This window comes from Schistocerca gregaria, chromosome 4 (genome assembly GCF_023897955.1).
Source record: "Schistocerca gregaria isolate iqSchGreg1 chromosome 4, iqSchGreg1.2, whole genome shotgun sequence".
Taxonomy (NCBI): domain Eukaryota; kingdom Metazoa; phylum Arthropoda; class Insecta; order Orthoptera; family Acrididae; genus Schistocerca; species Schistocerca gregaria.
The window spans coordinates 25,655,407-25,670,545 of record NC_064923.1 but is presented as its reverse complement, the minus strand read 5'-3'; the positions used below and the strand labels follow the sequence as shown (position 1 = coordinate 25,670,545).

The window sequence follows — 15,139 nt, the reverse complement described above, 5'->3', positions numbered from 1 at the left end:
GTGCCAGTCAAAAACACGCGGCGACGGCAATATGCAAACCAATTCGCTAGTTAACACCGGTCTTGTTGTGCGTGTTTCAAGCTCAAGAGCATCTCCAAGCAGAAAATGGTCAACAGCAACGTTCACACGGTTTCGTACTGCTCAAGTGCTGCACTAAAACGGTATGTTTCTTTTTCATATCTGGAAAAACACGACCGAGAGAGGAATCAAACACGCAATCTTCGGATACGAAGTCCGACGCCTTATCCATTAGGCCACACGGTCACTGACAAACAAGTGGAACTTATATACGACTCATCTCAAAACGCTCACACCACTGAGGAGTTGTGTTTTCGTTCTACACAGACGCTGCCCCTTGCTCTTTCCCACCCATTTGATACATTCAACCTGCTACGAGACCTACCAAATATAGACTGGGAAACTAAACCACACACTTTGTGCATTCGGAAATGTAAGGCAGGGCGTCCCTCGCCGCATTTGCTACGATGTCCATTTGCTACTTCTGCAGAAGTGGCGGCGGCGACGACGACGACGACGACGACGACGACGACGACGACGACGACGACAACCGCGGAAGGCTCTGAGATATGTGAGAAATACATCTATAAAATATATTTCAGACTGTCCCATCCCACCTTATGCTGTACCGCTTTGGCAAATGCTTTATCTGCGCCATTCGCCTTAATCACATCTGAGAGTAATTCTTAATAAAACGCCTCTCGCTAATTGTTAGTCATCCCAGATACTGTTTGCTATAAGGCCACGACGCGCAACTGATATCCAAAATTCGTCTGCCTCCTGTGAGGATCGAACTCACGACCCCTGGTTTACTAGACCAGTGCTCTGCCACTGAGCTAAAGAGGCGCGGCCTAGCGGTACTTTTGCGTACTTCATCCTTACGGTCGTCTGGATCATCAGACTTCAGCTGACAACACTTCATATTACCGTCTAATATTTGCAGCTATGGCGACCCATTACTGCTTGCCTACACATCTGACACGTAAAGGAAGTGCTCTCCAAATAACACCACTTGCATTTCAGAACATGTCTTTCACACATGTCTACAAAATCACCTTCACCTTCAAATACAGTTTCGTAGCGACTGACGGAGACGTAGGCAAAGTTTAAAGTTGCTATTTCCATTACATCACGTTAATCAGAAAAACGGTAAGTTACATCTGCAGAGGAACAAAATTCCGTTCCTCCCCACGTGGGGCTCGAACCCACGACCCTGGGATTAAGAGCCTTATGTTCTACCGACTGAGCTAGCCGCGCTGCCTCGGTGAGTATATGCCGGTTAGCACGTCACACAGTACTCGTTTGGGTTGATTGGTCCCATACAGAACCTCCCCATGTTGCCTAATGTTTTCCTAACGTCACACTCGTCACGTAGTTCACTTTTATTTCATAATCATTTCTGAGAGGTAACAGAATTGCATGACAACCTGCAGAGCTAGTTTCGTCAAAATTAACACACATACTTGATGTGACTCATAAGCCGAACGAGTTACTTTCCGACGTTATTTTAGATGTGCAAGTGCCAGTCAAAAACACGCGGCGACGGCAATATGCAAACCAATTCGCTAGTTAACACCGGTCTTGTTGTGCGTGTTTCAAGCTCAAGAGCATCTCCAAGCAGAAAATGGTCAACAGCAACGTTCACACGGTTTCGTACTGCTCAAGTGCTGCACTAAAACGGTATGTTTCTTTTTCATATCTGGAAAAACACGACCGAGAGAGGAATCAAACACGCAATCTTCGGATACGAAGTCCGACGCCTTATCCATTAGGCCACACGGTCACTGACAAACAAGTGGAACTTATATACGACTCATCTCAAAACGCTCACACCACTGAGGAGTTGTGTTTTCGTTCTACACAGACGCTGCCCCTTGCTCTTTCCCACCCATTTGATACATTCAACCTGCTACGAGACCTACCAAATATAGACTGGGAAACTAAACCACACACTTTGTGCATTCGGAAATGTAAGGCAGGGCGTCCCTCGCCGCATTTGCTACGATGTCCATTTGCTACTTCTGCAGAAGTGGCGGCGGCGACGACGATGACGACGACGACGACGACGACGACGACGACGACGACAACCGCGGAAGGCTCTGAGATATGTGAGAAATACATCTATAAAATATATTTCAGACTGTCCCATCCCACCTTATGCTGTACCGCTTTGGCAAATGCTTTATCTGCGCCATTCGCCTTAATCACATCTGAGAGTAATTCTTAATAAAACGCCTCTCGCTAATTGTTAGTCATCCCAGATACTGTTTGCTATAAGGCCACGACGCGCAACTGATATCCAAAATTCGTCTGCCTCCTGTGAGGATCGAACTCACGACCCCTGGTTTACTAGACCAGTGCTCTGCCACTGAGCTAAAGAGGCGCGGCCCAGCGGTACTTTTGCGTACTTCATCCTTACGGTCGTCTGGATCATCAGACTTCAGCTGACAACACTTCATATTACCGTCTAATATTTGCAGCTATGGCGACCCATTACTGCTTGCCTACACATCTGACACGTAAAGGAAGTGCTCTCCAAATAACACCACTTGCATTTCAGAACATGTCTTTCACACATGTCTACAAAATCACCTTCACCTTCAAATACAGTTTCGTAGCAAATGACGGAGACGTAATCAAAGTTTAAAGTTGCTATTTCCATTACATCACGTTAATCAGAAAAACGGTAAGTTACATCTGCAGAGGAACAAAATTCCGTTCCTCCCCACGTGGGGCTCCAACCCACGACCCTGGGATTAAGAGCCTTATGTTCTACCGACTGAGCTAGCCGCGCTGCCTCGGTGAGTATATGCCGGTTAGCACGTCACACAGTACTCGTTTGGGTTGATTGGTCCCATACAGAACCTCCCCATGTTGCCTAATGTTTTCCTAACGTCACACTCGTCACGTAGTTCACTTTTATTTCATAATCATTTCTGAGAGGTAACAGAATTGCATGACAACCTGCAGAGCTAGTTTCGTCAAAATTAACACACATACTTGATGTGACTCATAAGCCGAACGAGTTACTTTCCGACGTTATTTTAGATGTGCAAGTGCCAGTCAAAAACACGCGGCGACGGCAATATGCAAACCAATTCGCTAGTTAACACCGGTCTTGTTGTGCGTGTTTCAAGCTCAAGAGCATCTCCAAGCAGAAAATGGTCAACAGCAACGTTCACACGGTTTCGTACTGCTCAAGTGCTGCACTAAAACGGTATGTTTCTTTTTCATATCTGGAAAAACACGACCGAGAGAGGAATCAAACACGCAATCTTCGGATACGAAGTCCGACGCCTTATCCATTAGGCCACACGGTCACTGACAAACAAGTGGAACTTATATACGACTCATCTCAAAACGCTCACACCACTGAGGAGTTGTGTTTTCGTTCTACACAGACGCTGCCCCTTGCTCTTTCCCACCCATTTGATACATTCAACCTGCTACGAGACCTACCAAATATAGACTGGGAAACTAAACCACACACTTTGTGCATTCGGAAATGTAAGGCAGGGCGTCCCTCGCCGCATTTGCTACGATGTCCATTTGCTACTTCTGCAGAAGTGGCGGCGGCGGCGACGACGACGACGACGACGACGACGACGACGACGACGACGACGACGACGACGACGACGACGGCTCTGAGATATGTGAGAAATACATCTATAAAATATATTTCAGACTGTCCCATCCCACCTTATGCTGTACCGCTTTGGCAAATGCTTTATCTGCGCCATTCGCCTTAATCACATCTGAGAGTAATTCTTAATAAAACGCCTCTCGCTAATTGTTAGTCATCCCAGATACTGTTTGCTATAAGGCCACGACGCGCAACTGATATCCAAAATTCGTCTGCCTCCTGTGAGGATCGAACTCACGACCCCTGGTTTACTAGACCAGTGCTCTGCCACTGAGCTAAAGAGGCGCGGCCTAGCGGTACTTTTGCGTACTTCATCCTTACGGTCGTCTGGATCATCAGACTTCAGCTGACAACACTTCATATTACCGTCTAATATTTGCAGCTATGGCGACCCATTACTGCTTGCCTACACATCTGACACGTAAAGGAAGTGCTCTCCAAATAACACCACTTGCATTTCAGAACATGTCTTTCACACATGTCTACAAAATCACCTTCACCTTCAAATACAGTTTCGTAGCGACTGACGGAGACGTAGGCAAAGTTTAAAGTTGCTATTTCCATTACATCACGTTAATCAGAAAAACGGTAAGTTACATCTGCAGAGGAACAAAATTCCGTTCCTCCCCACGTGGGGCTCGAACCCACGACCCTGGGATTAAGAGCCTTATGTTCTACCGACTTTTTTTCTTCTAATTAACCCTTGGATTAAGAGTGTGACGCTCTACCAACTTTTTTTTTTGTTTTTTTTTTATTAAAGTCCGACGCCTTATCCATTTGTTTTTTTTTTTTGTTTTTTTTTTAGTTTTTTTTTTTTTTTGTTCGTTGTAATTTGTATATTCGTTTGTTTTCTATCAATCTTCTTTGCTCGTTTCTGCTGTCTGTTTTGCGCTTTTGTTTCATTCAAAATACACCAAATTTAATATGTCGTAGAAATAACTGATCCTGGGAAGGACATATTCTTGATCTCATACGTTGCTTTATTCAGAATCACAATGAGACAAATGGAAGTCTTTGCAGTGAGTATAACCTTGACTATAGTACAGGAAAAACGAATTGTTATAACAGATATTCATGTTATCCACGTCCTACTTCATCTCAAGGACGATGTGAGGAAAATTTTGAAATGTTGACTGATACCGGTGCCCATATTGGTTGGTTGTGCGCCAGTGTTGGTGTGAGAGATATACTTGAAAATCTAAGACATTAGGCGCGCTGCCGGACAGAATATAGTGGATAAAATGTCCCATAAGCCATAGGTAGCTGTTATGTTTGGCTGCAGGGAAGAGTCGGTAGTCCGGGCGCAGAATGTCGTGGATCTGAATCGCATGAGGCGCAGTCCGGTTGAGCACAGCGAGTTTTTTGCGCGTCCAATTCCAGATGTGCACTTGATCCTTGCAGACAAACAGATGTGCAATAGTCTCAACCATGTGGCACAAGTCGCAGTAGGGACTGGGTGCAAGATTAATCCTGTGCCGCTTTTCTTTCGTCGGAATAGTGTCAGCGACCACGTCATACCATTTGGAGCGGACATCTGTCGGAAGCGTTGGATTATGGATGTTAGCCCAAACGAGGGACCAATTGCAAGCCGGATACTTCTTTTCCAAGGGGCCAGGCAGTGACGGCCGAAGTAAGTGGCGGTACAGTTTTACCGTCGGCTTCTTGAAAAGCTCGTCGTCGAGATAGCTACTTTCAAGGTAATACAGTGCTATATGCTGAAAGTGCGGGCCGACGTGGCCAATGTCCACAGGCGGAGATATATTGCGGGGGCGGGACAGTTGATAGAGCCGCTTCGTGACGGTGTCCTCGCTGGCGGTGAGTATCTGCCATGAGCGTTTCAGATACAGGGCTAGGGCATGAATGCCGGGGTTTTTCAAGCCAAGGCCTCCCATATCGCATGGCAGTGCTGTCGTGGTGAAGGAAACCTTAAAAATATTGAGCTTCCAGACGTACCAGGCGGCCGCCGCTAGGAGTGATCTTGCTACTGTGGGTGGCATAGGTAGGACGGCGGCAACAAATTGTAATTTAGAGAGGGCATCAGAGTTGACGAAAAAGGCTCGCTGCAGATGATCGAGGTGTCGCATGTTCTGGTCGCGCAGGAGTGCTTTTATCGCCTGAATTTTGGTTATCCAATTTTTGTGAGACATGTCCAGAGGCCGGGCCGTAACGTAGAGACCAAGGTGTTTTCTAGTCTGTACACAGGGCAGCCAAGCGTCGCCTGTGATAGGTCGTTCTTGACCAAGCGTTAAGGCGGCGGATTTATTGACGTTTAACATGGCACCACTATCTCTTTGGAATTCCTCAAGAATGCGTTTCGCTGCGGTGACATCGCGAACGTCGTTAAGAAGCACGCTGACATCGTCTGCGTAAGCTTGGACCACAGACTTGATACCATAAAACTGGAATCCAGGGAGGCTATGATGTAGATGGCGCAACAAGGGTTCCATGAGGATCGCATAGAGCGTCGTTGAAAGTGGACAGCCTTGCTTGATATCCCGTGAGAGCTGGACGTACTCCGTCAATGTATTATTGATCAGGAAGCGCGTACGGGTACCACTGATACAGTTGTTGATGAGGTGGATAAAATTAAGACTGAAGCCCATTGATTCCATCACGCCGCTGAGATAGTGATAGTCAGCTCGATCGTAAGCCTTATCGAAGTCAAGAAATGCTATGGCCATAGGAGTGCGGGTGGCCCAGGTGAGGGAGACGAGATCCCGATATAGCGCCAAAATGGTGGACAGCGACCGACCACGGATCGCACTCATTTGGTATGGTCCCAGAAGATAGGGTAACAGCTGCCGTAATCGGGCATTGAGGGCGCGCGTCAGAAGCTTAAAGTCGGCATTGAGCAGAGTAATGGGCCGCAGATCTTTGGTGGTGGTCGGCGTCGGCGTCTTAGGTATTAAAACAGTTAACCCCTCTGTGAAGGCTGGGGGTAGAGCAATCCCACGTAGTACTTCATTGTACATCTCTGTGAGTTCGTCCCCTAATATAGGCCAGTATTTGACGTAAAACTCGACAGAGAGCCCGTCCGTGCCCGGAGATTTATTTCGTGGCGCAGCAAGCAGGGCATCCTTCAGTTCTTCTTTGGTAAAGGGAGCAAGCAGGTCCCGATTGAGGTCGTCGGTAATGCGGTACGGCGGGGGTCCAGAATGATACCATTCTCGCACTTTCTCATGTGGTACACCAGCACAGGTGTAAAGTGCAGCAAAGTGGTTGGTAACATGGTTTTTGATGTCTCGCTGTAGGGTATAACAAGCACCGTCTGCATCCTGCAACTTATGAATAAGTTTCCTACGCGCTGCACGTAACTGTTGGACGATATGATGGACTGACGTCTGCTGTTGCGGCAAGTTTGTGGAGTCACGTGCTCGAATCTGGTGACCGACGGCGGTGCAGGCCGTCAAGGATGTAATCTTGGTTTGGAGTCTGCGTACGTGCGTGATGTTATTAGGCACCTGATGATAATCCCGGTACAATTCTCGCAGGGCACAGAAATAGAATTCAGTGATTTCCTTCTCACCGCGAGCACGAATCCGGGCGTGGTGCTTGATGCAAGTAATGAGTTTCCCCTTTGCATGAAGCGTCCACCAATCAATCCACGTGGAATACGTGGGCCTGCTTGATGTTACGGAGTGCCAAACTGACCGGATCTCACGCTCTAAAGTGGCGTCTTGTAAGAGGCGACAGTTGAGTTGCCATCGTCCGAAGCCTCTATAAACTTTCTGCGGTGAGTGATTAAAGACGATGTGGTAAGCGATATGGTCACTGAAATTAACGGGCCAATATTCGCAAGTTCCCACGTCGGCTAAAAGACCGCGTTGCACATATATGCGATCTAACCTGCTGGAAGATGTCTGCGTAAAGTGAGTAAAGGCAACTTCATCTGGGTGTAAGGTCGCCCACGTGTCGACTGACTGCAATTCTGTAACCAGTGTTAGCAGTTCCTGGCTAAAGTTAAAGTTCGGCGTTTGATCGGTGCGGCGCAATACGCAGTTAAAGTCACCACCCATAATAATACGCAGACGCAAGTCGGTGATTAGATTCGCTATCTCTCCCGTGTAAAACTCCCTCCTCGCCGCTCGCGCGTTGGAACCGGAAGGGGCGTACACATTAAGAAGGAGTACATCATGGAACTGTGCGGCAATGCCTCGTCCGGTAGGTAACATGGACAAACAAGAACATTCAATGCCTTCCCGATACAGAATGATCGTACCTGCCTCCGTCCCTATATTGACAATGGCGTCATAACCGGGGACGTCGGCTAGGAGTGGAGTCAGTGCTTCCTGTACGAACAGAATATCTATATCAGCGGCCCGTAAATAATGTCGAAGGCTGTGGATTTTTGCTTGAGAGACAATGCGGTTAACATTTATGGTAGAAATCTTATAGGATTGTCGTGAACGGAGCGATGTGGGATGAGTGGTCATCTGCAGATGAAAACAGGTACGATTTTTATCCCTTCAACAGTCGTCCGCTTCGGAGGTCGTATAAGTCTAGACGTCGCCGTCCGTGGACGCTGCATTGCGCCGAGACGTAAGCAGCGTATCACCAGTTGCCATCGGTTCTTCACGCTCGGGATTGCCAGTCATATCTTCAATATCATCCGCCCAATTATCGACAGACACAGCCGTCGTCGCGCCTGCTGCAGCAGTTCCGGAACCACATTGCGGGCCGTCACCCTGCACATCTGCAACTTGGGCCGTCCGCGGTGGTGCACTAATATGTGCCCTCCCCGTGTCAAGGTTGGATACATCATCGTCAATATTCATGGGTGAGGCCAACGACGGAAGACAATCTTCGGTCCCCGAAGTGTCATCGCAGATCATGCGGCCCGCGTGTTTGGCCTTTTCACGCAAGGGAGGTGCCGATTGAGCTGCCGCCGGACGAGCGATCCGACGTTTCTTGTGCTTTTTCGGGGAGGACCCACTGACAGAGGCTTCCGCATTCTTTAAAGGAAGAGGAAGAGTCTCTGTCTCTTGCTGGCTGTCAGTGGCGGTAGTGGCCGCCTCCACAACGTCAACCCTGGCTTCCTCACGTGAGGCGTCACGGGGCACCGCGGCAGGTAAGCCAGCGACCGGCAAAGCTTCCTGAGCGGTAGAGATTTCCATAGGTACATCTCCGTCATTCGTAACATCGGCCACACTAAGTCCGACTTCCGCAGCCGACGCAGTGGGTGTATTTGCACGGACCGCCGCTACATGAGTAGTCGGTAATATTGTCGGTTGCGGGGGAGGGCCCAGTTCACCCGCAGGCAGCTGCGTTACACGTCGTTGGATGCACTGTGCCCGGACGTGTCCCGTGGAATTACAGCCTGAACATGTACGAGGCTGTCCCTCATATATGATTATCGCCCTATATCCACAAATCGTTAGGTAGGACGGAATATGCCGTTGCAATTCGATCTTAATTTGACGCACACCGTTCAAAACAGGGTACTTATGGAACGGGGCCCACTTTTCGGCAATGTTACTGATAATTTTGCCGTAGGACTTAATAAAAGCATTAATTTGTTCAGCCGAGATTTCAAAAGGCAACTCGAAAATCCTGACGGTACGAATACCAAGACCAGCGTGGACAACAGTCACCTCACCAACATTCCCGTCACTGTGTCGAAATTTATAGGTACCGCCACATGAATCGATGATTTTGTCGCACAATTCTGGGTCACGCAATTTGATATAAACTGTGCTACTGACAATAGACAAATGGATACCAATGATATCGGTGGGAGGCAATTTTACGTCTTCATCGAGAAATCGTTCGACTTCGTAATATTTCGGTCGAGAAAAACTTCCATCAAACATAAACTTCAAAGTATCTTTCCGCTCTGGGTGATCCATGTTAGGTTCTATTCGTTACAAACAAGATGCTTGCGCGCCGCAACGGCCCTCGACTCACCACGTGCCGCACCGCAGGCCGCAGCTGAGCACGTAAACAACGCTCCAGGCACGTCCGACCTGCACGACGGCCGCGCCTCGACTGACTGAGCTAGCCGCGCTGCCTCGGTGAGTATATGCCGGTTAGCACGTCACACAGTACTCGTTTGGGTTGATTGGTCCCATACAGAACCTCCCCATGTTGCCTAATGTTTTCCTAACGTCACACTCGTCACGTAGTTCACTTTTATTTCATAATCATTTCTGAGAGGTAACAGAATTGCATGACAACCTGCAGAGCTAGTTTCGTCAAAATTAACACACATACTTGATGTGACTCATAAGCCGAACGAGTTACTTTCCGATGTTATTTTAGATGTGCAAGTGCCAGTCAAAAACACGCGGCGACGGCAATATGCAAACCAATTCGCTAGTTAACACCGGTCTTGTTGTGCGTGTTTTAAGCTGAAGAGCATCTCCAAGCAGAAAATGGTCAACAGCAACATTCACACGGTTTCGTACTGCTCAAGTGCTACACTAAAACGGTATGTTTCTTTTTCAGATCTGGAAAAACACGACCGAGAGAGGAATCAAACACGCAATCTTCGGATACGAAGTCCGACGCCTTATCCATTAGGCCACACGGTCACTGACAAACAAGTGGAACTTATATACGACTCATCTCAAAACGCTCACACCACTGAGGAGTTGTGTTTTCGTTCTACACAGACGCTGCCCCTTGCTCTTTCCCACCCATTTGATACATTCAACCTGCTACGAGACCTACCAAATATAGACTGGGAAACTAAACCACACACTTTGTGCATTCGGAAATGTAAGGCAGGGCGTCCCTCGCCGCATTTGCTACGATGTCCATTTGCTACTTCTGCAGAAGTGGCGACGACGACGACGACGACGACGACGACGACCGCGGAAGGCTCTGAGATATGTGAGAAATACATCTATAAAATATGTTTCAGACTGTCCCGTCCCACCTTATGCTGTACCGGTTTGGCAAATGCCTTATCTGCGCCATTCGCCTTAATCACATCTGAGAGTAATTCTTAATAAAACGCCTCTCGCTAATTGTTCGTCATCCCAGATACTGTTTGCTATAAGGCCACGACGCGCAACTGATATCCAAAATTCGTCTGCCTCCTGTGAGGATCGAACTCACGACCCCTGGTTTACTAGACCAGTGCTCTGCCACTGAGCTAAAGAGGCGCGGTATAGCGGTACTTTTGCGTACTTCATCCTTACGGTCGTCTGGATCATCAGACTTCAGCTGACAACACTTCATATTACCGTCTCATATTTGCAGCTATGGCGACCCATTACTGCTTGGCTACACATCTGACACGTAAAGGAAGTGCTCTCCAAATAACACCACTTCCATTTCAGAACATGTCTTTCACACATGTCTACAAAATCACCTTCACCTTCAAATACAGTTTCCTTGCGACTGACGGAGACGTAGGCAAAGTTTAAAGTTGCTATTTCCATTACATCACGTTAATCAGAAAAACGGTAAGTTACATCTGCAGAGGAACAAAATTCCGTTCCTCCCCACGTGGGGCTCCAACCCACGACCCTGGGATTAAGAGCCTTATGTTCTACCGACTGAGCTAGCCGCGCTGCCTCGGTGAGTATATGCCGGTTAGCACGTCACACAGTACTCGTTTGGGTTGATTGGTCCCATACAGAACCTCCCCATGTTGCCTAATGTTTTCCTAACGTCACACTCGTCACGTAGTTCACTTTTATTTCATAATCATTTCTGAGAGGTAACAGAATTGCATGACAACCTGCAGAGCTAGTTTCGTCAAAATTAACACACATACTTGATGTGACTCATAAGCCGAACGAGTTACTTTCCGACGTTATTTTAGATGTGCAAGTGCCAGTCAAAAACACGCGGCGACGGCAATATGCAAACCAATTCGCTAGTTAACACCGGTCTTGTTGTGCGTGTTTCAAGCTCAAGAGCATCTCCAAGCAGAAAATGGTCAACAGCAACGTTCACACGGTTTCGTACTGCTCAAGTGCTGCACTAAAACGGTATGTTTCTTTTTCATATCTGGAAAAACACGACCGAGAGAGGAATCAAACACGCAATCTTCGGATACGAAGTCCGACGCCTTATCCATTAGGCCACACGGTCACTGACAAACAAGTGGAACTTATATACGACTCATCTCAAAACGCTCACACCACTGAGGAGTTGTGTTTTCGTTCTACACAGACGCTGCCCCTTGCTCTTTCCCACCCATTTGATACATTCAACCTGCTACGAGACCTACCAAATATAGACTGGGAAACTAAACCACACACTTTGTGCATTCGGAAATGTAAGGCAGGGCGTCCCTCGCCGCATTTGCTACGATGTCCATTTGCTACTTCTGCAGAAGTGGCGGCGGCGACGACGACGACGACGACGACGACGACGACGACGACGACGACGACGGCGACGACGACGACGACGACGACGACGACGACAACCGCGGAAGGCTCTGAGATATGTGAGAAATACATCTATAAAATATATTTCAGACTGTCCCATCCCACCTTATGCTGTACCGCTTTGGCAAATGCTTTATCTGCGCCATTCGCCTTAATCACATCTGAGAGTAATTCTTAATAAAACGCCTCTCGCTAATTGTTAGTCATCCCAGATACTGTTTGCTATAAGGCCACGACGCGCAACTGATATCCAAAATTCGTCTGCCTCCTGTGAGGATCGAACTCACGACCCCTGGTTTACTAGACCAGTGCTCTGCCACTGAGCTAAAGAGGCGCGGCCTAGCGGTACTTTTGCGTACTTCATCCTTACGGTCGTCTGGATCATCAGACTTCAGCTGACAACACTTCATATTACCGTCTAATATTTGCAGCTATGGCGACCCATTACTGCTTGCCTACACATCTGACACGTAAAGGAAGTGCTCTCCAAATAACACCACTTGCATTTCAGAACATGTCTTTCACACATGTCTACAAAATCACCTTCACCTTCAAATACAGTTTCGTAGCGACTGACGGAGACGTAGGCAAAGTTTAAAGTTGCTATTTCCATTACATCACGTTAATCAGAAAAACGGTAAGTTACATCTGCAGAGGAACAAAATTCCGTTCCTCCCCACGTGGGGCTCGAACCCACGACCCTGGGATTAAGAGCCTTATGTTCTACCGACTTTTTTTCTTCTAATTAACCCTTGGATTAAGAGTGTGACGCTCTACCAATTTTTTTTTTGTTTTTTTTATTAAAGTCCGACGCCTTATCCATTTGTTTTTTTTTTTTGTTTTTTTTTTTAGTTTTTTTTTTGTTCGTTGTAATTTGTATATTCGTTTGTTTTCTATCCATCTTCTTTGCTCGTTTCTGCTGTCTGTTTTGCGCTTTTGTTTCATTCAAAATACACCAAATTTAATATGTCGTAGAAATAACTGATCCTGGGAAGGACATATTCTTGATCTCATACGTTGCTTTATTCAGAATCACAATGAGACAAATGGAAGTCTTTGCAGTGAGTATAACCTTGACTATAGTACAGGAAAAACGAATTGTTATAACAGATATTCATGTTATCCACGTCCTACTTCATCTCAAGGACGATGTGAGGAAAATTTTGAAATGTTGACTGATACCGGTGCCCATATTGGTTGGTTGTGCGCCAGTGTTGGTGTGAGAGATATACTTGAAAATCTAAGACATTAGGCGCGCTGCCGGACAGAATATAGTGGATAAAATGTCCCATAAGCCATAGGTAGCTGTTATGTTTGGCTGCAGGGAAGAGTCGGTAGTCCGGGCGCAGAATGTCGTGGATCTGAATCGCATGAGGCGCAGTCCGGTTGAGCACAGCGAGTTTTTTGCGCGTCCAATTCCAGATGTGCACTTGATCCTTGCAGACAAACAGATGTGCAATAGTCTCAACCATGTGGCACAAGTCGCAGTAGGGACTGGGTGCAAGATTAATCCTGTGCCGCTTTTCTTTCGTCGGAATAGTGTCAGCGACCACGTCATACCATTTGGAGCGGACATCTGTCGGAAGCGTTGGATTATGGATGTTAGCCCAAACGAGGGACCAATTGCAAGCCGGATACTTCTTTTCCAAGGGGCCAGGCAGTGACGGCCGAAGTAAGTGGCGGTACAGTTTTACCGTCGGCTTCTTGAAAAGCTCGTCGTCGAGATAGCTACTTTCAAGGTAATACAGTGCTATATGCTGAAAGTGCGGGCCGACGTGGCCAATGTCCACAGGCGGAGATATATTGCGGGGGCGGGACAGTTGATAGAGCCGCTTCGTGACGGTGTCCTCGCTGGCGGTGAGTATCTGCCATGAGCGTTTCAGATACAGGGCTAGGGCATGAATGCCGGGGTTTTTCAAGCCAAGGCCTCCCATATCGCATGGCAGTGCTGTCGTGGTGAAGGAAACCTTAAAAATATTGAGCTTCCAGAAGTACCAGGCGGCCGCCGCTAGGAGTGATCTTGCTACTGTGGGTGGCATAGGTAGGACGGCGGCAACAAATTGTAATTTAGAGAGGGCATAAGAGTTGACGAAAAAGGCTCGCTGCAGACGATCGAGGTGTCGCATGTTCTGGTCGCGAAGGAGTGCTTTTATCGCCTGAATTTTGGTTATCCAATTTTTGTGAGACATGTCCAGAGGCCGGGCCGTAACGTAGAGACCAAGGTGTTTTCTAGTCTGTACACAGGGCAGCCAAGCGTCGCCTGTGATAGGTCGTTCTTGACCAAGCGTTAAGGCGGCGGATTTATTGACGTTTAACATGGCACCACTATCTCTTTGGAATTCCTCAAGAATGCGTTTCGCTGCGGTGACATCGCGAACGTCGTTAAGAAGCACGCTGACATCGTCTGCGTAAGCTTGGACCACAGACTTGATACCATAAAACTGGAATCCAGGGAGGCTATGATGTAGATGGCGCAACAAGGGTTCCATGAGGATCGCATAGAGCGTCGTTGAAAGTGGACAGCCTTGCTTGATATCCCGTGAGAGCTGGACGTACTCCGTCAATGTATTATTGATCAGGAAGCGTGTACGGGTACCACTGATACAGTTGTTGATGAGGTGGATAAAATTAAGACTGAAGCCCATTGATTCCATCACGCCGCTGAGATAGTGATAGTCAGCTCGATCGTAAGCCTTATCGAAGTCAAGAAATGCTATGGCCATAGGAGTGCGGGTGGCCCAGGTGAGGGAGACGAGATCCCGATATAGCGCCAAAATGGTGGACAGCGACCGACCACGGATCGCACTCATTTGGTATGGTCCCAGAAGATAGGGTAACAGCTGCCGTAATCGGGCATTGAGGGCGCGCGTCAGAAGCTTAAAGTCGGCATTGAGCAGAGTAATGGGCCGCAGATCTTTGGTGGTGGTCGGCGTCGGCGTCTTAGGTATTAAAACAGTTAACCCCTCTGTGAAGGCTGGGGGTAGAGCAATCCCACGTAGTACTTCATTGTACATCTCTGTGAGTTCGTCCCCTAATATAGGCCAGTATTTGACGTAAAACTCGACAGAGAGCCCGTCCGTGCCCGGAGATTTATTTCGTGGCGCAGCAAGCAGGGCATCCTTCAGTTCTTCTTTGG

The 15,139-nt window shown here is 47.7% G+C and overlaps 5 non-coding genes across 5 annotated transcripts; all 5 read right to left on the bottom strand.

The window, feature by feature from the left end:
- Positions 1-792: 792 nt before the first annotated feature.
- On the bottom strand, positions 793-864 carry Trnat-agu (transfer RNA threonine (anticodon AGU)). The gene has a single exon. It is a non-coding gene; the product is annotated as a tRNA-Thr (tRNA).
- Positions 865-2,329: 1,465 nt separating this feature from the next.
- On the bottom strand, positions 2,330-2,401 carry Trnat-agu (transfer RNA threonine (anticodon AGU)). Its single transcript has one exon. It is a non-coding gene; the product is annotated as a tRNA-Thr (tRNA).
- A 1,473-nt stretch (positions 2,402-3,874) lies between these two features.
- On the bottom strand, positions 3,875-3,946 carry Trnat-agu (transfer RNA threonine (anticodon AGU)). The gene has a single exon. It is a non-coding gene; the product is annotated as a tRNA-Thr (tRNA).
- A 6,749-nt stretch (positions 3,947-10,695) lies between these two features.
- Positions 10,696-10,767, bottom strand: Trnat-agu (transfer RNA threonine (anticodon AGU)). The gene has a single exon. It is a non-coding gene; the product is annotated as a tRNA-Thr (tRNA).
- Positions 10,768-12,265: 1,498 nt separating this feature from the next.
- On the bottom strand, positions 12,266-12,337 carry Trnat-agu (transfer RNA threonine (anticodon AGU)). Its single transcript has one exon. It is a non-coding gene; the product is annotated as a tRNA-Thr (tRNA).
- Positions 12,338-15,139: the final 2,802 nt, after the last annotated feature.